The following is a 26,631-nucleotide window of genomic DNA, read 5'->3' as shown; positions in this document are numbered from 1 at the left end:
TGCTGGTAGCGATGGCGATGAGGCACAAGCAGCAAGCAGAGCCCAACCTGGGCTCAACTTGATTTGCAGCCTCCGGGGAACCTGCAGCATTTCCCAGATTCAGGGCAATTCACATAAGACCCAGGTTATTTGCTGCAATATTGTGGTCGGGTCCTATAGCCGGTTTGCAGAGATTGGCGATGTGTTGGGTGTTCTGGGGCTTCCCCAGAGCACAGCAGGTAGAAGATATGAGATTTCTATTTATATACTACAGCCTGGCCAGGGAAGTGACAATTTAATGGCAAAGTTAAGGGGAGAACAAAGCAGCCTGGGAAGTCCGGCAGGGGCAGAAGGTGCAGGCAGGGTCCCCTGATCCCCCGGCACATGGTGACCTAGCACAGGCTGCAGCGGCATGCCTAGGAGCACCCAGCCTGAGAAGCTGCTCCCAACTCATCCATTTTGTGGCTTGACAACTTAACGTGGCTCTCACGGCCCTCCCACAGACAAAAAAATAAAGAAAGAAAAAATAAAGAAGGTGAAAAGCAGCAATAGGGCAAACTCCAAGATCTGCGGTTTGTTTTTCAGCCAAGACTTCAATGAGGGCTAATCAAATACTGTACATGCAGAGATTTCACTGAATTATTAGAGGGGAGAAATGGGTGGGAAAATGAACAAAAAGCTAAACTTTTTTTATGTGAACTATTTCGTTTTGAGCCTAAACTTTGAGATCATACTAATCTTTTCAAAGCTCAAAGAGATCACAAAAAGATTTATTTCAGGACCAAATAAAACTTCCCTTACCAAAATAACTCTGCTTGTGATTTTCCTGTTTCCACATTTTTAAGATGTTTTGTTTTGCAAATATGAAAGAATTAACAACAATAACTCATGACTGTGCACCAAGTGTACCAAGAAATCCTGTCTTTCGCATGGCTGTAGCTGATACCCATTCCCAGCAGAGCTGGTTAGTAAATTAAAACATTCCTTCTAGCAGCAACTGATAACTTCGAGCTGATGATGTAGGTCAAAGACATCTGCAGTAAATTATACCCCCCACCACAGGAGGAAGGGGCACACTTGGGACATGAAGATCGTGTGGATTCCATACTGGAGACCAAAATACACATTTTTACTCATAACTGCTGCATAACCAGATACCTCACTTTGGTTATTTTGCACCCAGGTATCAATGGGTCAGTGATAAAGGCTAGGACGGATTTATCGACTGACAGCCAGCCAGAGGGGAGTGGGATAGGACGTGGTTTAAGTGCTGGGTGCTCAACCGTGGGGCTCTACATGGAGCTCAGATGACCAGAAGAAAACGTGCTGGCCTGCAAATGCCTGTGATTTGGTTTACCAGCTTTGTGGGAGGCTTGGGTTTCGGCAGTGTGTCCATGTTATAATTAGTAAGCAATTTCTGTTTGAATGGCGTGTTTTGTCTTCATTTGAGCATGTTCTCCGCAAAGACAAAGATCAAGACAAACCTACTCAGAACACAACGAAGATAAAAGGGAATCATAAAAAGAGACAGACAGAGGAAAAGAAAGAACAAGGAAAAAGAGAAGACAAAGAATAACGAAACACCAAAGAGGACACAGAGCAAAGATAGGCAAAGTGAAAAGACAAAGAAAAGAAAAGACAAAGAACAGAGATGATAGAGCACCAGAAAATATGCAAGAGAGGCACAAAAGGAAAAAGGGGGGAAAAGAGCAACTGAGAACAAAGGGCAAAGAACAGAGCAAGAGCAGAAACACACAGGAAGGGAGAAAAATGGGAAAGAATTCAGCCAAGATGAGGCATGAAAAACAGCCCAAAGAACAAGAAAAAATAAACACAATGATGAGAGAAAACAGCTAATAATCTTCTGATTTGCATTAAAAAATAAGTCATGGGAGCACAGGCTCAGCAACAGAAATGTTGTCAAGCTGAATGTCAAGATTTCTCATGTCCTCTAAATTCAGTCAGACTGTCAGTACTTACGAAGCCTGCAGGTTGGGTGATGCTGCCATACCAGCTGTGGGAGAACAGGACTAGTGAGTTGAAGGATTAGTGCCTACTGTTGAAGAAATGGCAGAAACCAGTGCTGAGGGAGGGCTGTCCTCGTTACAGAACGGATTTAGAGGAAGGTACTTGCAGGCAAGGTATGCTCAAAAAGCAGCAAAAATCCCTTTGTAAAGGTAGGAGATCCATCTTCATGATGAACCAAGCTGGCAAAGGCACATCTTATCCATTCTACAGCTTCTTTGCCAGAAAAGCATGGCAGAAACCCTGATGCACAAGTGTACCTGCAATTTTTAAATATTTCAGTAGCTCCAAAAAATGACATTAAAAAAAAATCAACCCCACCATAGCAGTTAACGGATACCCAGCCATGGTAGAAATGCCAAGAGTTGTAGATTTTGAGCTTACAAAGACAGTCTGCATGAGATTTAGAAGTAACACCTAGAGAAACCATACAGGTCTTAGTCCTGCTGCAAAAACTGAGCAAATAAATCATTTACAAATCTTGACAATGGACATAAAAACAATCTAGGAGGTGCAGAGCTTCATGGAGAAAATGAACACTCAGGAGTTTTGTGCGCATTGCAAAAAGGCATAAAGGGCTGAGGTATGCTGAGGTCTCCCTGGTGCCACGTACAGCAGGAGGACACCAGAGCGATGGAGCTAAGCCAGGGCAGGGAAATATTACAATAAGGGGTTGGGGTTTTTTATTTCCTGCTTAAAGTTTCTTGCCACATTCCTTGTCTGGTCCTTCAGTTTTACAGCACCTCCTCACCTCCTTGATGACCCAACACATTTCAAGGCAGAGTTCATGGACTGGGGTGGAAGTGTCGTTTTCCAGATCTGAGTCAAAGAACTCCAATTTTGTAAAACGCTCTTTGAAGAAACTCAAAAGGTGTAAGGTCCAGTTTGGTCTCATAAGACTAGATCTCCTAAGTACCTCTGGATTTGGCCCTACAGATGTTTTAAAGCAGTAGGTAAATTAATGTATCTATAACAGTAAAATACTGATCTCTTTCAGGTTTCCTATAGACCAAGGGAAGTTCCGGCAGTTGTATCTGTCATGCAAATGCAGAATTGTACAACAAAAGGCTCTTGAGCTGTAACAGCTTTCCAAAACCTAATTTTTAAAGTATTTGTGTTATTTTTCTTATTGAAACTCTACCCTTATTCCTTATACAGGATCAGCTATCATGAAGGACTCAACTAGCACTGATTTTATGCATTTGTCCTTGGTACACCATGTTTCCTTCTATTTTATTCCATTAACATTTGTATCACATTTAATGTCAGTAATACATAGAGCCATACTACTTGATATTCTTCATTCAGCGTTCAGTTGGCTGGCAGTATGGGAAAACTGGTGTGCAGTGGGTTAAACATGCTTCCCATGCTGCTCGTTGGTTATATTTTATTTACCAGTATTTCTATAATGTGCTATTTTTTTCCTTCCTTTTGAGATTTCCTCATTTCTTTCAGAACACTTTCACCTTATTTCCGGGCTGCTTCTCCCCAAGGGGTAAAGTGGAGGTTCAGAAACTTCATATGAACTTCCTGAAAAAGAGACAGATCACCTATTAAAAAACCCAAATGGAATGTGCTGTGAATATAGTTTAATATGTCCCAAAGAAAGAGCTGGCTCTACTTACAACATAAGATTTAAAATTCATTGTTGTACTCAGTTTATTGATTTAATAATGTATTTATTATTTATGATTTCTATGGCAGATGGAATTTTATTTCCATTATTTGATTCAGGTTAATCAGAGGATAATGTGCTTCTTATACTTTCACCTAAAGACTCTTCTGGTACTCGAGAAGCAGACTGTTTTCCAGAACTGCAAATCAAATCCCTTTCTGTCATGCAATTATGGCTATTTCCCTAAAATTATAATCTGTTTAAAACCTAAGGCTAATATTTGAACTAAAATAATTGCACACATATGAATTATATCTAAGGTAGAAAGGTTTCCAGAGGGGCTCCAGCCTTTCAGATGGTTTCACTGCTTTTAAAATGCCTGTAACTGGACTTTGGCATGTGCCACTGCTCCTTTCCCCCATGTACCCGAACGTTCACTGGTAACACTGCAGCTGGTCACTGGATGTGCTCCTCCTGATTTTACTTTCCCATCGCTCAAGACCATCTGCCAAGAACAAGCATCTGCCAAAGATGTTGTAGACAACATCTACAAAGTCTGTAGACAGTCCTGCAGAAACATACCTTCTCAGCATGTTCTGAGGAACATTTTGATTCGTTTACCTTCAGATCAGTTTTGACATGATTTGACTTATGTATCATGAACTTCACAAATATTTATTATTCCTTATCCCAACATCAAACTTACGATGCTGAATCACTAGTTTCCTTGGAGAACAGCAACAGGCTATAAAATCAATTCAGAATACACAAGGCAGAGGAAAGAGAAATCAGAGCAATGAGATTTTCATGCAAACTGACTTTATCCTACCCTAGAATGATTTCCAGTCTTGCTGATATTTGATACGAGGCCTTGCAAGATCTGGTTTGAAGTTTATATTTTAGCTTTTTTTTAAAAGGGCACTCCACGCTACGAGTCCCCTCTGCCAAAGTGCAAGCTCAGGATGCCCGAAGGCACAGCCATACCCAAGCCCCTGAGCTGTCAGCCTGCAGCCCTGTAGGCTGGAGAGAGACTGTTGGATGTGCAAAGCGCATCTCCCGAACTCGTGAGTAGCGCTGCACCTGTCTGTCTCCTAGCCCTAATTACTACACACTGAGTATAACAAAGCAGCTTTCACACCCTGATCTGGTTAGAGGAGCTCTTCACTTGCTTGAACATCTATGAAAGTAAAAGAAAAAAAGATGCATTTTCAATTCAGTCTCCCAGATGCACAAGTGGTCCTATGAGTGAAGGTACAATGTGCACTGAACTGGTAGCATCTTTCTCGTGACCATATTCTCATCTGCTCATGCAGCTCACCCCTAGAGCTTGCTGGCAGCGTGGCTGGCTGTGAGATGGGATACTCACACATTCAAAGCTAGACTTTGAAAAATATAAAAATAAATTTAAAAAACCCAATCCCAACAGGCTTGAATGCTGTTAAAGAAGCTGGAGTAAATGAAAAAAATCAGTGTGCCAAATGAAAAAAATCAGTCTGGGAAAATTTCCACAGGCAGACATGAGAAGCAGGAAAACTCTTGGACTCTCCAGGAAGAGAGAAAGTAAATTGTCTCATCAGGATGTTTTAAGCCAATTTTCACTCCCTATTTTCTAGGATTTGCAGAGGCAGGATTGAGGATGCTCCTCCAAAACCTCTTTGGACCCTATCCCCTTTAGGGTATGTGAGGATGCCAGCTCTACCCTTGCCACAGTCCTGCAACCAAAACTTCTCCATCTCTTCTCAAGACAGAAGATGACACTGCTTCTACAGCACTGCTTTTCTGCAGCAACATACAACAGGCAATGAAACTGTGGAAGAATCCCACACCTCTGATATTCAAGGAAAAAAAATACCTACATCTATAAAATTTGTGCTTTGTTTTTCTTTTGCTTTATTTTTCCCTGAAAAAAATGAACACCATGGGGAAATCTGCCCTTCTGCCTATGCAAACTTAGGAAGAGCAAGGAGAATGGACTGAGATGCAGAGGTGTAATTTAAATGCTATTACGTCCAAGTTCAGTCCCCTCTCAAAAATTTGGCCCTCCACGACATTGAGCTCAGGCACAGTCCCAAACCACAGCTGTAAAAGCATCGCTCATTTTAAAGGTCCAGTTGTGCTGCGGGACAAACATACGGCTCTTATCAGCCCATCCTCTCTTTTCTGCTATACACTATCTGAATTTTATAGTTTGAAAATGAGGGGCATCTTACCCAATTAGGTACTCCATAGCCTAATCAGCTTCTTTCTCTACCAGGAAAATATTATGCATTTCAACCCAGCTGTTCCCTTGTGTTGTTGTGTTGTCAGTCATATTCTGCTGGAGAGAAAAGCAATGGTGAGCCGAGGACATTCCTGCACATCTGTTAGCTGAAAGACAGGAATAGTAAAGGATTTTAGAGCAATTTCCAGAAACAATAAGAATTAGTTGCTCATCTGATACTAATAATGTGCACCTTTTCCTCTTCTTTAGCATGTCTGTCAAATAATGTAATTATTAAGGACCAACAATGTGGCTTTTTATGTGAACCAGTGCTGACTACACTGGAGTACTGCATTTTTAATTATTATGATGTTAAATGGCTTTAATTGCTGACACTCTCCTGATTCACAGAGCATTTTTATAACATTTATTAAAAAAAGGCCAAAGTTTATTTTACAATCTGCGATAAAGCAGAACACAAAACCCAGCAATTGGCTCAATGATCCCAACACATTAGTTTTATACACAGACTGCATATTATTCTTGGTCTATAAGTGATGTGAAAAGCAAAATTGAAGTCCTGTACAAAATTTGATCATCTTACTTAATAACAACAGATGCTCAGAGTGGTGGCATTTTGAAAAGAGCTCTGTATGCTACTGGTTATTAAATGGCAGGACATTTGGCATCCTCTAGCATTATACCATTTGAAAACCATAGAGTCACATAAATAGCCGATGAGAGCTAGAAAAAAAATTTAGCTCCTGTCTGCATAACAAAACTCACTTCATTTAAAATATTTAAAATGGTTAGGCTGCCTTTCAAAAGAAAAGTCCAGAAAACTTATTGGAGGGGGAGCTTCCCTTTTATCTGGAAAACACAGGAAAGCAAATATGTTGAGGGGAAGAGAAGAAAGGGTTCAACAGCATGACTGATCAGCCTTAACTGAGAATGCTAATGGCTTCTGCTGCTTTGTGTCAAAAGCTCAGCACAATTTGGAAAATGCTCTGGCACAAAATTTCCATCTTGATTTTATAATGAAAATATTGGCAATATGTAGCCAAATTAACATAAATGCAGGACGTATCAACAACACATGGGTAACATTTTAGTGGTGCAATTCCTACTCAATAAAGAGGAATCAATAAAGACAGTGGCTTACTTTCTTCCCAGTATAAATTATACTCACAGAACATCTACTACCTACATAGTTATACCATTGCTATTTGGTTAGATTCATACATACTATAAAAAGTTCTAATCAAGTTGATGGGCACACACAGTGTACCTTTCTCATTTTTATTTGAGCTTAACAGCCACTATGTTGTACATTTATCAAGGCAAAAACCACCAGGATCTATTTGCCCAACACATTTTACCTAGAACAACTCATTCCACACACTGTTCCAAGGAAGATCAGCAGAGCTGCAAGTAAATAGCTACATCAGGCATTGTTACCATTTAAAAAAAAAAAGAAAAAAAACCCACAACAACAACAATAGAAAACTTTAAAAAAAACCAAATACACAACGAGTTTGCCCGAGAACTGAAGAAAGGATTCACTGGGTTATAAGGGGTGTATATGTGCACATGCCTTTTATGTCTACTTAATAAAATCTTGAAGATTAGGTTATAATGGAAGTGCTTATACATCCTTAACTATGGCTTTGCAAATGGTGCTACTATCATTAAGAGTGCATTGTTGTTTGTTTTATGCTAATCTTCCTTCAGTGTGACAGACTGTCACCTGCATGGGGGGTAACTTTCAGCACTATATTAGCCCATATGGCACAAGCTAAATTGTATCTAAGCTATGGGCTAATTATGGATGAGTTAATAAAACCAAGCAATGTCAGTCTGGCCACTTCTTCTGGTCTTCTGCCGACCCCCCAAGTGAGTTATTGCCCACACTGTTCTCCTAAACTATTTTCATTTTTGTTCTCAACAATTGCTTTCAAGCTTTATGTTTAAGACTCTTTAATCCTTTTCCTTTCTCAATCCTGTGCAAGATTGGATCAAAACAATCTCTCTACATGTTTTCCATGTGATAACTTTCCCCTGTTAATCAAGGGGTGGTGCAACCTACCAAATACTAAACACACCGCATTAAGTTTCCTGGAAACTTGTTTGCACAGCTGTGATATAACAAACAGATTTTCATATTTTTGAGGGAGTAAAAAATATGGATCGTCTTCCTTAAGTATGGAATCAAAGAGATGAACATTTATTCCATTAAATGCACATCCAGGTAACAGAAAACCGTAGGAATGAACAAAGATAGTAAAGAGTCTTTTCATATGTTTTAAAGTCAAGCACATGCTTAAGTGCTTTTTTGGACAAAGGCCCAGCTTCTTTCCCTTCTTCAAAAAGAGGGGAGGGAGGAAGAGAGTACCTCACAAGTGTTAATGTTCCCACATCACTCCGTCTGCTCTGCTTTGTCCCCACTTGTGCCTTTCAGTTGTCAGCCCCTGGCAGCTGTGAGCGTGCTCACTCTTCAGCATACTTTGCTTTTCCAAATGCACACTGCTATGCAGTAATCGCCAGTAAAGCACAACGCTGCAGTACAGAAGATCAAACTTTGGACCGACTAGAAATAGAGAGAAACTGTAGAAAAATCTTGTCAGTGATTGAGAAAGGAAAACAAAAAGGGTAATGTAAAGTGAACTGTACTTCAGTAATAGGAAAAGAATAAGGGAGAAAAAAGTAAGTGAAAATGCCCATCACTTCTTTGCTTCCACTCACGCATTGCTCCTTCCCTGATCTACAGCCTGAAAGAGCATCTCAGGAGCAGGCAGAGACCAAGCCCACTTGTGAAAGGGAGAATTACTCAAAGACTACTCAAGTTTTAATTAAACAAAACTCAAATAAAGAATTGCAACAAGAACATCATGTTAGGGGATATATTCCTTAAACCTGGCAATAAAGTGCTTCCCCATATGTAACAACATACAAACACCTAGCAGCAGAAGTCACGATTCAGGATATGAGACATCTCCAGGTACCGCTCAGCTCGTTGCGTTGCCCACCTTCAACCCAAGAGTCCAAAGTTTAGGACAGACTCGACGTGTCTGTTTGCTCAGCCAATTCCAAGGCAGCCTCCACTAGTCTACGGGTCTTTCAGGATTTTGTTTTCTGCATTCAGTCCAGCTGAGTTAGCAATGGAGTATGACAATGAAAAGGATCAAGCATAAAACTTCTGGAGAAAAGGACAGAAATTGAGAAGTGTGAATTCAGATATGGTAGCAAATACTCAGCACTTTCAGGTTTTGACCCAAGCTCTCCCCAGAAGGATCTTAATATCTCCCTATGAGCAAAGGCCTGAATTATGTCAGTACCTAAAGATATTTAATAAAAACTTGCATTAAAAAAAAAAAAACCCAGGCTCAACTTCTGGGAGTCAGCAACGTCCTTCCAGTCCAAGCATTCTCATTTTTAGATAATGCTTTGCAGCTCCAAAAGGAAATACCACAAGGTTGCTGTGCTTCAGAGCTATTACTTCCACATTACAACTTCATACCCCTTTCAATACAAGTATGCAAGAAATAAGTAGATTTCTTGTTCTTTATTTCCTGTAAGGAACAATGCCATATTTCACACAATGCCTTGTTAAATAAAAAGTCATTGGGCAAACTGCTTTTAAACCCATCATATGTAATGAAATGTTTCATCTGGAACTGGAATTGTTTTTCCAGTTCCAAGTTTTACTCTCTCCTTGGCTTTTTCCTCTTTCCCTTCTTATTTTCTTCCCTCAGTTTATAGACAGTCTGTTAATCTACTCAGACCCACAGTACTGAAAACTCTCTTCTCACTCAGTGAGTCACCCCTGAAAATGTATTATTGCCTTAAAAGTCAAGTTCAGACCTAATCACCACTTAAATAGTACAAGGAGACAAAGGCAATATCATTGTTATTCAAGTTAGTTAGTCCTTTACTCAAGAAAAAGTCTTCCCTGGACTATTCCCTCACATGAGTGAACCCATTGGTTTGAAACTGAGATTAAGTTTTCCCCCTAAAAGATTAACTTAATTAAATTAAATTCAAATTCAATTCAAACAAATTCAACAATTCTGGGAAATCTTACGGTTCACGTTACATGGATCACCTTAAATGATTACAACAGCCCTTTCTGGCCTGATGGATCTTGATGAGTCTATGATTCTGTGAAATTACTCAATAGATTAATTAAGTCAGAACGGTAAAGCCTAATTCAACCTTCAAAACTGAACCAGTGTCTCTTACCTTGTTTTCTCTATAACACCAAGGAATTTAATTTCTTTGTACTGTTGTAAAAACACTGATGCAGGAATTACTGGATTGTGCTTCTCTTTCAAATACCGGGACCTCTAAAGAGAGCTTCTAGAGAGGGTTGTTCAGGTCTTTAATATTGTAACATGTATTCTGTCTTTTCTTGGGCGATTGAGGTCACTTGTTAGCAGAATATCCTCCAAGAAGTTCTTTCTAGCAATTTGGGGACTTAAGCAAGCTAGGAAAGGCAATCAGCAGCATCTTCAGTAACTGGAAACCTCAATTTCTGGTATGCAAAACAAAACTTTACTCTGTAGGAGGATGCACAGGAGCAAATATTCTACAGAACACATTAGTGGTTTTGTGGCTGAATCAATTACGTTCCTACACAAGCTTTTATTGTAGCAAACTCTTTGAGAATGACCAGCCAGGCTCTGTGACCTATCAGGTTTTCTAATGCAAAAATAATGTAGTACAACTTCCCTTTCAGTCTTTTTTCTTATGAATTACACCTCAGGTTCCTTTCTCCTTAGTAGTCATTCTTCTTCTGTATCACCTTATGTTTGAAGAGATCTAAAGATTAGACCACTTAACAGCACACTGTGTTCACTATACAAATTATTGATTGCCTGGTTTTAGACCATTTCTCTCAGTGTCTCCTGTAGTGAATTGAGAATGGAATACAGCTGATAATATGTGCCCTTTCCTCAAGTTCAACCACCAAAACACTTGGGTTACAATCTCACAGGATGTTTCTATCATTATCTCGCTCCCCCTAACCAGTAACGCTCAGGTTTTAGGAAGGAGAACAGCACTTGCTGACAGCCTGAGACACTAATTTTTTTTTTTTTCTATTATAACTGCATATATGAATACTATAGTAGAATCTGGATTATACATTTTCTATATTTGTTTCCATATTTCTTTTATCAGAAAATAAAGCCTGAGCCTAGCTGCAAAGTTATGATGCCTCCATGAACTTTCCCAACCTTGCCGTTGTTCAGACTTCTATTTCCAGATGACCCATCAATACACTAAAATTGAGCTTACACAGCAAACCCCCTCTTTTTCAGGTATCTTATAAGAACAGAGGAAAAAGCCCATTACACTGTGGTATGAGAAAATAAAGATTTGATTCTTATTTGCATGAAGGATCTCTCACAGAGCCTTTGGAGTACAAAAGCTGTTACAGTGGAAGCAGACTGTGTTTGAGAAGAACCTGTGTTATCCTAAAAACAAGATAATGAGGTTACTGTTTCCAAATCTAAAAGGCAGAAATTTTCTGGCACATGACCACAGGACTCCAGGGACCCCGAACAACCAGCAGCTCTCTCCTGCGCTTCTCTTCGCTCTCAAGCAGCCCCACTGGACCCCGTGCATCTGCCCAGCCTTCCCCTCCATCTCCTTTGGGGCTGGTTAGACTTACAGGACTGGTTTTAATGACAACACGACACTCAGTGCAACACAGCATCTTGTACGAAGGAAAGAAACCTCGTTGTGTACAGCCCATATACATCTCCTTCTTTCACGCCTCCTCTTTCTTCCTAGGAGCTTGCACTGAAGCAGGTCAGACCTGATGTCTCATCAGGGTAAAGCTTTTTCCCAATAGACCCACAGCTACAGGGGAGGGGAAGGCAGCAGATTTCCTTTTGGAGGACCTTACCAATTGCACTGATAAGTTTAGTTCACCGTGCTCGCCTCTTTGGTCACTAGGTCAGAAGGCCACCCATCCCATCTTCTCATAGATGCTTCTCACTACCAACGCTAGCTGGAAAATGCCAGTAGAATATTTGATTTATTGGTCCCATCCTTCTCTGTTCAAGGCTGTAGCATTGAGCTGAAAGACCTTTTTCAGCCAGCTGTTTTCATCCACCATTTTGCCTGTATCTCCCACAAGTTCAAGCAAAACATATACTCACCTAAGGTCATCATTGCATCTGGTATGTGCTGCCTTTATGCGTTTAAAGCATCTAACTTAAAATGAGCTCAAGGCTTTTTCTTTAGGAAGGTACGATACCCTCCCTGATAGAGGCTGCAAGCCTTTGGGCCACCAGACAGGCACCGGGGGCAGGAGCAGCAGGGAAGAGAGGCTGGGCTGTACCTGTGGCATAGCCTGTCTCTTTGCACACCTTTGCAATGGTTTGGAGCTGAATAAAAGCACTTACTGGCTCTGTGGACATGTGCTACGCGTGCCACATCTCCAAGTCCTACAGAGTGCAAAAGGGCTGGTTGATTGTGCTTTACGTTGTCTCAAATTATCACCTGGGCAGGGGGGAACATGGAGCAGGAGGTGCTACACCTGTTAGCTCTCTCTTCACTGATATAAAGATACCTTTGGTAAGGAAAGTGATACAGAGAGCAGGCTAACCACGGATAAAGAGGAGTCAGAGAGGCGATGGTATAAGCTTAAGCTGGATTGTGTACAATATACAGTTTCCCAGCAGTACGAAGAATCTACATATTTACATAAGAGAAAGGTCCTCTTTTATAGTGAAAACTTCAATCATCTGATATTTGGCAGCTGGATACTGTAAAAATCATTCTTCATGTATCTCTCATTAACTCACGGTAAGCTGATACACCTGAGCTTTTTACATTTGGGGTTGAGTATATATAGATTGCTCAACTTGGAAAGGTCACTCTTGCTGTACACAGGAACCTGACCACAGTAATCTGTAAAGAGCAGATATTGTTCTCCTTGTTTGTAAAGACTTTAGGAATGTAAACAGCAGCACTCGGGCTCTTTCTTTGGGACGTATCGAATTCATGGGCGTTGTGTGTGAAGTTTACAAATGTAAGACTTCACAGTTGGTTTTGGCAAGTCTAGTCATAATCTTCAGCAAAATCAAAACACAGCAAAGATCACACTCCACATTTCTAAGACCTAATTTAATTAAAAGCTTTCATTGGGAAGGGATAGTTTCAAGCTCTCCCCCCTTCTTCCTTTGCATACAGACATAAACATTTACTAGAACCAAACTCAGCATTGATTTTCCTTTATCCCTTGTGCTAGTCTGAAGTCCCGAGAGATGAACAGATGAGGTTAAGGTTAAGAAAGTTATGCACAACAGCTCTTAACCTGATGGCTAGGAAGATAAACAACGTGCTAGTATCATTTAGGTGAACTCATCTATCAAATTACCTATCCCTGTTGGATTTGGTATGGAGTGTTCCCACCTTTAAATTAATACTTCGCTAGTGCATCTTCAAAAGGTTTCTTTGCAAGATTTAAGTCAAACATCCATTATGAAAAAAGATACAGTTCCTTGAAATTTTGACCACCTGTTTGGGCAAGGTTACCTGACACGAGTTATTATCCAGTCAGATGCAGCTGAGATGCGGTTGCAAGGGCATCTAAAATAAGGTTAGAGACAGAACAAAAGAAAAGTAGAAAAAATGTGCTTTATGCTGTATTACATATTCTCCATATTCCTTCCAATGTAAAAATTCAGATGCCAACACTGACTATCTGTTTTACAAGCTCATTGAAGTCAGAGGCTTAGCAGAGGGTTTTTCCACAGGTCAGATCTTCAGCTGGTAGAAATTGTCTTAGAGTCAGGGACACCAGTGAAACCACAGCAATTTATATTATGGGGGAAGTAATGGAGTTGGTTAATCACTGACAAGTTCCTGTAGTATTGATGGTTGCTCTCAGCACAGATTTGAACAAACACCAGTCTAAGGGCAACTTTTTGGTGATGTTCAAAATTAAATAAACATATCTTTTAAGGACAACTCCTGGAAGTCAATGCAGTATTTACTGTAGCTCTGTACAATGAATTGTGCTGATTTCAGTGACGTTATTTCCATCTTGAAACCACTTATGATGGAAAGACAGTACATACACTATGTTTCTTCAATATAAACCTAAGAAGTATTTGAATATAAAATACTAAGCAAGCTCACTGTCTTTTTCAGACACTTGTTTTCCATTTGCCTTTTTTAAAAAAAAGTAATGCTTTGCTTAGTAATTTCTCTATTTTATTTAATTATTTGCACCAATTCCAGATCACTTCCTCCCTTAGGTAAAGATTTTTATTTATTAAAGACAAAAGTGCATGAAGAGTTTTATTTTCCATTTGGCAATCTGGTCCAATTTTTATAAGCTGAGAACACTCACTCAAGGTTTTACTTGTGTAAAACCAAATTTAAGGAGAAATTCAGCATGCATTCCCTGTAACCACTTTGCTCCATGGAAGACTCTGGAAAGCTGTGGAAGATAAAGGTAGCTTTTGCTGATTTTGTCCTTGGGAAATCACATATCCTGAGACAAAAAAATACTGAGGGAGGATAAATTTCGTATCATTAATAGTGTAAGATTGTTAGTCATCTTGCTAGTCATCATACAAGGGCTTTTGTATCTTTTTTTCTTTTTTTTTTTACTCTTCCAGTCTAGGTTGGTTTTTTATTTTATTTTTCTCTACAGATATTTGCCTGGCCAGAAGACTAGTTATTAATAAAAATGAACTTCAGATACTGAATTTTAACCTCATCAGAAGTTAGCAGAGAGACTACTTGCCACTTCAGTCCTACTTTGATTTACTTTGCAAATCAAGATAAAATACTTAACACAAAGCGCGGCTGTAGGCATCAGGGTCCGTGTAACTACTGCTGCTGGAGGAGCCAAATTCTGCTCTCTGAGGCAAAAGCTGAGTTTTTTTCTTTTTTTCCCTGTAGCTCCATTCTGCCCACTGTGTGCAGCCACCACTTCCAGGAGTAGGTGCTAGCCTTGTGGTGCTCCCACTGGAGAAATATCCCTTATTGGATGAAACAGCTACTCAGATTTCTCTCAAAGCTCTAATTCTCTAAGCAAGAAATTTGGGGTAGTGATCCAACAATACTGGCTATTTGCTGATGAGCACTATCGCCAGCCAAGGAGTATCAGCATTGCATCAACTCAATTACATAAACACATTTTTATGTAAGTGGAAGGATTTTTCTATTTTTCTATTTTTCTATTTTTCTCTGTAGGCATCAGGGTCCGTGTAACTACTGCTGCTGGAGGAGCCAAATTCTGCTCTCTGAGGCAAAAGCTGAGTTTTTTTCTTTTTTTCCCTGTAGCTCCATTCTGCCCACTGTGTGCAGCCACCACTTCCAGGAGTAGGTGCTAGCCTTGTGGTGCTCCCACTGGAGAAATATCCCTTATTGGATGAAACAGCTACTCAGATTTCTCTCAAAGCTCTAATTCTCTAAGCAAGAAATTTGGGGTAGTGATCCAACAATACTGGCTATTTGCTGATGAGCACTATCGCCAGCCAAGGAGTATCAGCATTGCATCAACTCAATTACATAAACACATTTTTATGTAAGTGGAAGGTAATGGCTCATTTATCTAATTTTATCTTCAAGCAATAAATTGAAGAATAGTTACTTTAGACTGTTCCGCTCATCACAGATTTATAGATGTGACAGCTAAACCTCAAAGTTAACAGAGGAAATTTTATTTTCTCAGTCATTGCTTGTAGAACTCTTAAGTCTATTAGTATCATAAGTAGTAGAAGGGAAGTCGAGAAAATAAAGTTTGTCAATAGAAAAGTAAAAGATTTAGAGTGAATGTCTGATAATCAGACATCCCATCCTCTGAGCTGAACAAAAAGCAAAGCGAAGTCCTAATCTGCCCCATAAATGCACATGCTTCTGTTAGTGTGACACAAAAAGAAACTCAAATGGTGAAGAGAAGTTTTAAGAAAGATCTAGTTAGGGAGAAGGAAAAGTCAACCAAGCCCTGCTTGCTTTCTATAGTCAATAGAGCACACGTGCTTAAAACAAAATGGCAATGAAGGAGAGTAAAGAATGTCATGCAACAAAACCGCATTTTTAATCTGACCCAGCTCCTGTGAGAAGTTATTTTTAATAGTTCTTAGTAATTCCTGATATTTTTCTTTACAAATGTGGCTACTGTGCAGAGACTCAAGGGAAAAGAATAATTAAGTTATGCCTGTAAAGGACCTAGCACATTAAGCCATATTCAAAGCAAACAATAACAACAAATCCCAGTAAACCTGCAGAAACACCACTTGATAAATTATAGCCAGCACCTGTTTGTACTATGCAAAAACTTCTTTTGGAGCCTGAGGAATCTGTTTCTCTCTGCATAAGGGATGCTCTCTACCAGGTGGTTCTAGACAAAATGTCCTCAAAGCTGTCAGCACAATCCCTGGAAGAGCCAACCCCAGGATAAAGGGTCATTTAGGAGGTATAGAGCCCATACGTCACCTCTGACACCTCGAGTAGAGCAGGTAGTGGGGAGAGGGGACTGCAAAAACACCTTCATGGTCCAAGGTGCCTCAGTTAGAGAGATGCAAGATGCAAGTTAGGGAGAATTTGGGCTACTTTCCCTTGCAAAGAGGATCTGCCGAAGACCGAGGTAGCCTGAGATCAGGATGGGATATGCAAAAGGCATTTTTGACCCAGGCTTTCTCTTTCTCCAGATGTCTACCACGTGTTTTAAATTAATAAGGGCTGTAGGATTTGGCCCTTCAAAAATTAAATGATTAGATGATAGAGTCATTGTTGCCTAGGCACATTTGTAAGAAATAGTAATTTCCCTCAAAGAATCATTAAACAGAAGGGCATCAAAATTAGTTACAGAAACTACGATATTTGGCTTGATCTTTGGCTGTTGTAAATCAGCATAATCTGAATGACTTCAAAGAAAATTATGCCAATTCACAGTGCTGAGAATCTGCTCTATTGCACTTAAACTCTGCCCAACATCTTGACATACTGTGTTAGTTTAATGTTTATTCTCTTACATTAAAAAGACTAAAATACACACCTTTCATCTGCTCTCAGCAAATTGCATGCGATTTCTCGTTGGCTAAAACTATCAGCTGTGGCCGGCCACAGAAAGGTTGTCCAGCTGCTTAGGAGCCCATTTAAATATGAATTGAAACAAGAGTGTTTCATGGAAATTTGGACGCTCCTAGCTCTCACTGGCTTTGTCCGCCTGTAGACTGTTTGTCCCTCCTTTAGCTCAATAGCTTCTTTCAAATTATAACAAACATGTATGCTGGGGAATACCACGAAACAGCTCCAAAGATGTAGCGCTCTTTTATATTCACGGGCATGTCACTTGCTAACAGCCCCAACGCCTGCTCCTGCAAACTGGAACAAGGGCGAGAACCAAAAAAAATTCCCCGCTCCTGAGGAAACAAGCAAACAAACCAACCCACCCCTCGAAACAAAGAGCAAAAAATATTTCCTCAATTAGGCAGCTGAAAAAACATCCAGAACCTGGCAACCCTTATTCATGTTGTTAAACCATGACAGTGGGCCTTGCTTTTCTCAGTAGTCTGGCTCGTTTCAAACGGTTTCCGTCAAGAATAATGGCCAAGAATTGGTTCTTGATCTTCCATGAAAAAATAAGGTACAAAGTAAATGAGATAAACTGTGCTGTAGGAGTATAAATTAGTGACGATTTCATAGCAGGCCTTCTCAACTTGTGTAAGATTAATTATCATGTTAGAATAAATGTCTAAATTGGGCACTAGAACTTCTCTTAAAGCTTGGATTTTCATGGATACATATATTTCTTATAAATTTTACAAAAACAAAATTCAAGTCTAAACTCAGATGCACTAATTATTGTCAGATTTGATCAGGTTCCAGTCTCTGGAAATCAGCAACAGTGCAGTGAAATTATTACTATTACCAGTATTACTATTACTATTAGCATTATTATTTTTCTAGCTATCCACCTTAAAGCTTGGATTTTCATGGATACATATATTTCTTATAAATTTTACAAAAACAAAATTCAAGTCTAAACTCAGATGCACTAATTATTGTCAGATTTGATCAGGTTCCAGTCTCTGGAAATCAGCAACAGTGCAGTGAAATTATTACTATTACCAGTATTACTATTACTATTAGCATTATTATTTTTCTAGCTATCCACTATGATTCTGCTTGATTTATTTTGGGGGAAAATAAAACTGCAGATACAGCATGCACTTTTATATGTTTTAAAAACTTAGCAGATATCATAAAAGAGCAAATTCCCATACCTTTTCCCCAAAATTCCTCTGTTTGCTGCTAACTGGCAGGGTGGGTTATCCCAGACACAGACCTGGCCCTTGTGATCCAGAATTTCTCCCTTTCCTAATATACTTACATGGAAAGCAGTTTTCTCTAATGAAATCAGAAAATGGCAATGGCAATTACTGCATGTCCAGAGCATGTTTTGAGCCTTTTTCCTTTCCCTGATGGTCATGGACTCACAGTATGGGGAAACTTATTTCTTAAATGTCATCGCTTTTGTCACTGTAAGTTCTATTAAGATTGGTTATTGACTTTATGTATAATTAATGGCTTCCAAAGTCCTATATTTTTACACGTGATAAATCTTGGAGCTGAGAAACCAATGAATTTCTGTTGTTTATTGCCCTTCCTTCCTCCCCACCCAGGAGTAACAGAAGTCACTTGAACTAAAGCCCTACGGCTTCTTCCATAAACGTGTCTGGATGTTTCTCACTTAGGTCGACGTGACAATTATTAGAACTGGCACATATAAACACAAAAAGCAAGAGGCATTAACAGGTCTATTCACTAAGGGTTCTGCACCCTTTCCACGAAAAAACCTTAAATAAAAGTAGCATGTCTAAATTGTGAAAATGTCAAGGTTTTCTCATTCATTAATTCCCCTCTCTTTGATGTGCAATGCTCCCAACTCTGTCTCTGCTCAATGGAGAAGTGCTGGACTGAGAAAAAGCGAGTCATCCTGGCACATTCACCAGCTCACAAAGGATGCAGGCTTGGACTATGATCCAAAAATGCACTTATGTGCATTGCACCTATGAAGAAGCATTTGTTTGGAGCTCATTTCCCTCCGCTCCTGAGGGAAATGACAGCCATAGCATTCGCCACATGGGCCTGGGAACAGCTCCACAATGTCCTCCTGGTGCCACACAGCCATGACCCACTGTATCTGAATGAAAGGCACAGAAAAGAGTGGAGAGAAAAGTTAGTTTTTCCTGTCTTTGGACTGTGCCAGAGAGCTTCTGCCCCTGAGAAGGAGAGTCATCTTGGGGCACGGCACGTACCCACAGAGGGGACTGAAGACTCAATGGTGTCTCTTCACCATCAGTAAGCTCTACCTTTGCAGAAGTAATAGCATCCCATAAAAGGTGACCATGGCCTGTCGTGTAACGCACCTCTAAGTGCAGACGTCATCCTCTGCCACCACTTCGGGCCATGGCAAAGCCAGGTGGCAACAAGGAGCTCCCAGAACTCCAGCTTGGACCAGAAAACGCCGCCGTTGTCTTTGACCTGGCAGACTGGCAGCTTGTGGCAGTTGGTGGAGATGGGGGCATCCTCTTCCTTTTACAGGAGGTTGCTGAGCTCTTTCTTCCATGCAATATAAGGGAACATTTTATTTGTGAATGGTCTCCTTCTTTGGTGGAATACAGTTTCTATAGAAAAATAATCTCTTTATGTATTAAAAAAATACCTGATGCTTTCAATCCCCCAAACAATTCCATGTAGACTCTACAGAAACAAAATCCCCTCTGTGCTTAATGCCCCCTTCATGTCCTGACCTTAAATTAGCCCAGAATGACTGTAGTGAATTCATCAGGCTTGTATGACCAGCACTGCTTCAGCAAGAGAGTGGTAAAAGAGTGGAAAAGACCAAACCCACAGCAGATTTCAGTGCACATTGTAGGGCTGCACAAAAGCAAATGCACCTTTGTCGTGCTATGAACTTACTTTCTTCCTCCTGACTTCCCCCAAGTCACGTAACTGGCATGTGATGCCTGGCACAGATGGCGCGCCATGGCACACAGAGAGCGTGCCAGCTGTCTGGCGTTGGGACACAGGTGCTGACGCTCGCGCTCGCTGCTCACTAGAAGCCAGACCTCCAGGGCTCAGCATCTAAGAAAAGAAAAGGGACATCGTCCACCTTTCCATTTCTTGTTTTTAAGATCAAATGGTGTGCATGCGTAGAATAAAGGATTACAAGGCAAAAGTATCTCCTAAAAGCTGTTCTTCACAATAGTTAAGATTGATGCAATGAGGTATCAGAATTTCATTGCAGTAAATAGACAACATATGATTACAGACATTATTATGCACACATGATATACAGATGCATCCATAAGACAATTTTGAGAATAAGGCACCAGTTATTCAGACCTTCATTGGAATCTGAATATCTAATATATCTCAAATGGCACAGGCAACTGACCACGCATAACCTTTATGAGAGTGAAATATAGAAATAGGCAAGAGAGAATCCAAGATTCATCACCACTTTGAGTTAGCATCATCTCAATTGTACAGTGATTTTAAAGTTATTGATGTTTATTTTCAAATCCATACCTCTATAGATTGGAGGTAAGTCACTGCGGGCTGTATATATCAGGTGAGTGACAGGAATGATGACATCAATAACCAGCTACCATCAATGATGTAATGCCAGTATTACAGTTTCCCATTTTCTTTCAGCACAAGAAAGCACTATTGACAGCTATTCTCAAATGCTGTGCTGCCGAGATGTCAAACATGCTCATTGATTAGTAATAGAGAGTTATGGTAAAGCTCTTACACCATTCATCAGCGGTCTCTATTAGTAGCCCAGCCCTTGGCTTTTGGACAGCGTGAGAATGCACCGTCTCTGCAGGAATAAGAAAAACAGGAGTTGAGAGCAGCCGCCAGCTGGAAACCAGGGAGAGGCAACGCGCCGCAGCCTACTGCAGGCAGGGTGATTTAGGGCTCTGGCTGCTCAGCTCTGCCAAATGGAAAGAGCAGGGGTCAGGGAAGGCACACGAAAGAAAAAAGGTCTGGCTGAGTGGCAATTTTACAGCAAATTGTCATCAAAGAGGAGCAGCCACCAAGAAAGGGGGAACACAAGAAAGGTGATGCAGATAAAGTGCCCTGATTCTTCTTACACCTGCCATAAATATCTGGATGTCAGCTGAACTGTGAGGATGCTCTGCGGTTTCACTGGGGCTATGAGATTTTGCTTGGCTTCCCTGGAAGTTCTGCCTTTCAATCACAAATTAGAGTTTGCTCCTTTTTTTCAACTTACATTCTTAACATTGCTTTCTCACGTAAAGATGTGGCTTTTAGAAGAACAAAATACCTGAAGTTATACTCAAATATATACCAAAATACCCAAAATGGGTACTAAGGGTACCATAGCAAGACCACATATTCAATGGCTTTTAGTTTCTCAAACAGTTGGTTTGTTCCAGGCTGTTACCTGTTCAAGGCTGAACATGTGTATGCAGATATAGATATATTTACCAATTCAGGCAATCCCAAGAACCAGTCTAAGGAAAAAAAAGCTGTGAAATGCTGAAGAAAATGCATCACTTTCTTTGCTCTCTCTCAGCAAATCTTATTTCACCTGAATGGGGGCGCAGATGCAAGGGAGGTCTGAACCCTTACTCTCTGGTTCTTGCAAGACTGAGTATCACAGAACGCCATCATCTAAGACTGCAGCTCTACAACAAAACAACCAAAGCCACCATAAGAAGGACTTTACTGAGTATTTTTTAAACTACTTTTTTTGAGGGGTGAGTAGTGAGCCCTCACTTCACAGAACCTGAGAAAGGTAAAGGTGTTAACGACTCGTTGCCTTGTGCCACCCAGACATAACTGCATTAATATCAGGAAAAAGTAGCAGCGTGTCTCCAACTTGCAGTGTTGCTAAGGCAGAAGATGGAGCACAGCCTGGGATACCAAAACACAGCCTGATCAAGTGTTTCATGTAGTCTCTCTTGGCTGCTCGATGCAATACCTCTTTTGTTTGTTCCTAGAAGAGCTATTTATATCACACGCTGAACTGAAAGGCAAGCATCCAAAGGTTTGCATTTTAGGGTTAGTTTGGGCAAGTACCCAAACCTCTGGATGCTAAACTCTCCAAACCACCAGGGTTTGCAGAATTAGGCTAGAAATCACACACAAATGGGCTTTCTCCAAAATAATTTTTGCACTCCATTTGTAACTGAACCACTCTCTTGACATGTTTTTATATTTTCCTATCAAGATCTAACCAGGATATGAAAGCACTGAATACTGAGCAAGAAAAAAAAATATAAGTAAACATTGCCTAACTTGACTAGAAATACAGTGCAAGAAACAGCATTTCCTCACACCATGGGGGAGTGAATCCATCCTTCATTCAGGATTACGGTGTTGGATCTGGTGGTGAGTATAAAAATAGATTTAATTTTAATTAAAAAGATTATAAAAGTATTAATATAGGGAGGGAATCCTCCTGGAAAGAAGAGAAAGGGAAGCCAAGCCAAAAGAAATGTCAAGGATGTTTTGTTCTGGGGGCTTCTGTGCTCTGCAAGCCCAGGGGTGTTCTGAGGTCCCCACGGGACCAAGCACATCCTGCCCCTACGGCAGAGGACTTGTCCAGGATGTCAGAGAGGCCTGAACTCGCATTTCCAGCTTATTTTTGGGCTTGGAGACCTGATGCTCCACTTGGACAAATCCATCTTCATAGATGGAGCAGGGAAAGTGATTTTGCCAGCAGGGACCAGGTCCTTTAACGCTCAACTGCGCAGTGCTGTTGAATTCGGTGCCATGGGCCACATGTGCCAAGTGACCATCAAGCCAGCTTGCTAGGCACAGGCTAGCAGCCCAGCTTCACAGCAGGCACATTCCCAGACTCTCTGGCTTGTGTGCATTAGACAGCAATCTGATGAAGACAATGCAGCGCTGGGTTCCTGACCATGCAGGAACCCCCTCCCCGGAGCTGCAGGCCAGGCAAATGCTACCTACTGTGCACGTCCCAAGCAAAGCCAGCTGAGTCAAATATTCAAATATTCAATTTTGAATATTTTTACCTTCTATGCAGAAAGGTTTGGGAGGGTGGCAATATTTGGAAGGTAGGTTTGGGGGGAAAGAAGCATACTTCTTTTACCATTCTGACCCCTGTGCAGCTGTTCAAGACATAAAATAAGGCAAACAGCCTTCTGTAAAGCAAAAATCCTTAAAAAACATTTCTGAGGTTAAAATATTATTCAAGCTCTATAATTCTGAAATGTCTGTCTTTTTGAAAAAAACCTCCAAACTACATTCTGAAAGCAAAGGTCATTTAAAAAAGAATTATTAATTAGTAAAACATTCTTGAAAACTATTATGACTTGTTCTCCTACATTTTTTTGAATTGGGATATTCATTGAAACAAACCCTTTCCTTTGAACAGTTCCCTTTTGAATGAATCAGCATTTTCCCTAAGAAAAGGTTTCATTAAATATTTGTCAGTCATCCTTATTCTGAAACACCATGACGACCTACCATACAGTGACCTTAGATCCTGATGCATCTATACATCCAGAGATGTCCTTTCAGCCAGTGATTTGCCCAGCAGGCAGCTGTAATCCAGTTGTTTTTTTCTCCCACCAGTGTCTTTCACGCTTGTGCTTCATCCCACAAAAGCCTCTCCTTTTCTGTCTGTTACGAAGACCTAGATGCAAGAATTATGAGTTGCAACTCTTACACAAGATACAGATGTACACGTTAAGCTTCTGCATCTGTCCTCCCTATTAAAGATGAAGCCCCATTTCATATATTTAACCTCGATTCAGCTAACATTTCCAGCGAAAGACAAAATACCTCATATCTACTTGAATGACGGTTGTAACCAAAGCAATATCCAGTAATACAGAATTATGTTACTTTTTAATCAAACTCTCTGTTGCTTTCTTCTCTTAAATTACAGATGATCTGTGCTATCCCAGTATGTCACTCAGAAATGCAGCAATTCTGCGAGAGCACATATTTTTTAAAAACCCTGAGAAATATCTTGTAATATTCATGCAGTAATGCTGCGTGTTTTTTAAGTTTCACTGTGTATTTTCAAGCATTTTTTCTAATGCCCTTGCTACCTAATTTGTAAAACAAATCCACAGTCCTGAACAAATCAGAAGGTGGACATATATGTCCTTGTCTAGTTACTAATGTCCACTATTCCCATGTATTACAGTGGTTTATCACCTTGCTCCTTTAAAGAATTTGACAGGAGTTTTTTTGCCTTTGGCAATCCAGTTGCAGTCTCATTCTACATCTGTTTTGATTGTCAACCTAATTCTGAGAGCAGTCAAAAACCTAGTCAGATCTCTCATGAATATCTTGGCAGGTTATGGCTTATTTAGGCTACAAGTAGCTCTCTTGGAACAGCATCCAAATATACTACAGATTGACTCACACAAATATAAACCCCTCAGTGTCTACAATACCTTCCTGCAAACAATTATTAAAATGCCTCATTGAACAAAGATGCAAATAGCAGTCTGCAGCACCTTCAGCCTGCATGAAGTTTTACCCTGGCCGTCGCTGAGCCTCGCCGCCTGCCTCCCTGCCTGCTGTCCCACAGCCTCAGCTGCATGTGGGCTGAGCTCTCCTCCAGCTGCAGCAGCAGCAGCAAGGTGAAGCACGGGAGCTCTTCAGGGAGGGGAGAGCAAATTAAAGCTCACTGCAGGAAAGTTGTGCCCCTGGCACTCTGCTCATGCAACAGCTGCAGATACAACAACTATCATCTGACATTCTGACATATACGTTGAGCAAAGCAGCAAGTGAGCCAATGCCTACACAATATCGCGCAGGGCTCCAAGTCCCAGCCTTGAGCAAAACAGGTGTATGACATCCTGTTGCTAGTCTTCAGAGGTTATGGGTACGAGGAAAGACATCTGAGAGAGGAGCAGATGAAAATAACAAAGAAGGTTAAGGCTCGGGTTGACAAGCTCATTGATAATATTTTAGATGGAACAGACCTGCACGTTGACTACAAATTGCTCCTAATGTCTCTCGTAGACTGCAGGCCACAGTCAATGTGAAAATGGGCTCATTCATTACTTTAAGCGAGCAAATTTCTGCAAAAAGGAACCACCGTGACCCAGAAGACTCCAGATGTCCTTCGGGGCCGAGGTTGCAAAGCTGTCTTGGTGCCAAAACAACGGCATTATGTTGTGTAGCCACAGCCTTCGTGCTTAGATGTAAATAAACAGGAGCAATGAAATCCTTTAGTAAATATTTTTGAATTTGGTGGAAAATCCTGTTGCAGCATTTTGCTTTTTAATGTTCTGAGACTAATTGATTATCTAATAGGAGGCAAGGACATTGCCAGGAAAGACATTACTCTCGTGTTAGCATCCAGTACATGGCTCTTTGTGAAATTTAACTGGAAAAAAATGTATTTTGAAGAATTTTAAATCCAATCTTCTACATTTTTACATTATAGACATTATGGCCCAGAAACAGAACATCGGCTGCCATTCCTCGAAGTTCATTGCTTCAAGTCATATAGCTCCCTAGGCTAATCAGCCTTTACTAAGTTGCCATATTTTGGGGAAAGAAAACACGTATTAAAGTGAGGCCATGTCTACATAAAAGATGCTCGGAAGAGCACTGTTGGATATTAAAGTTAGCATCTGCTATTGTCTGGTTAACAATTGGCAATTACCATTAGTTTCCACTGTGGCTGATGGAGTCACAGATGGCTGATTGAGTCAAGTAAGTGCACTTATTCCTATTGAGGGGTATGCTATAGCAGGAAAATAGTTACACTAACATTATACACAATCCAGCCAAAAAGTCACGAGGCATCAATTTCAGCTTGTCTGGCCTGTTTGAGACCTGTGCATTTTAATCCCGAAAGATGCTGTAAAGAAGGGCTGTAAAAACTCAAAAACTAGGTACCAGACTGCGGTGAGGGGTTAGTACAGGACAGTGAAAATTAATTTATAGTGACCTGCAGAGGTATCACAATCATTACAGGTAAAGCTGCTGGGAAAAATTTGGATCGCTTCTTTTCTTTTTTTAATGAAATTGCCTTGCTCTGTAATACATTAAAAACATTTCAGCAATCACAATTTATCATCTTTAGTGGAAAATCTTAGCCACTTGGTTTGCATGTCCTTAATTACAGATTTAATAAGTAGACAACTGTTTAAACACAGCCGTTTTGCCCATTAATATCATGTACCTTGGTTTGATTTAACACCTATAACTGCTAATATATTGTGCCATTTGGTAATGGGACTTTTATGCTTTTAATAATTCTGTGTTTTAGAGGTATTAAATTAAAACAGGGCTATTGCATCTGTATGCTGGATTTCTGTATTTCTGATACTTTGTACCCATCGTCCGTTGTGTTGTACCCTTTCCGACTGACCAAATCTCATGCATTTTCACTGTTGTCAAGGCTCAACACAGGGGAGGACCAAAGCAAGGGCTCTGCTGCGGGTTGTTCTTCCCCAGGGAGAGCATCCCTGCCTTGCCCCACCCAGAACTGTTTCAACACCCACCTGAGACCTAAAGACACCAAGATATTTAAAGGCATCCAGTTCATGGCAATCCTAATGAGAGCCAGGCACCTCTAACCACCTGGCTTACCGTAGTATTTAGTATTTACACGCCAGGCGGCATCGCCACTCCCATTAGCGTGAGAGTCAAGCTTTGCCAACCTTCCCTGTGTCAATCACAGCCATTCATAATCTCTACAGTTTTACATCCTGTGCTTATCCACCCTGAAACAACACTTTGAGGATTATGATCGCTTTCCTTGAGCAAGAGTGAGAGAGGATTGCCCGAGCTGGAAACAACTGCAGAG

This window comes from Aptenodytes forsteri, unplaced genomic scaffold (assembly GCF_000699145.1).
Source record: "Aptenodytes forsteri isolate BGI_AS27 unplaced genomic scaffold, ASM69914v1 Scaffold15, whole genome shotgun sequence".
Taxonomy (NCBI): domain Eukaryota; kingdom Metazoa; phylum Chordata; class Aves; order Sphenisciformes; family Spheniscidae; genus Aptenodytes; species Aptenodytes forsteri.
Note: the sequence above shows the minus strand (reverse complement) of the source record.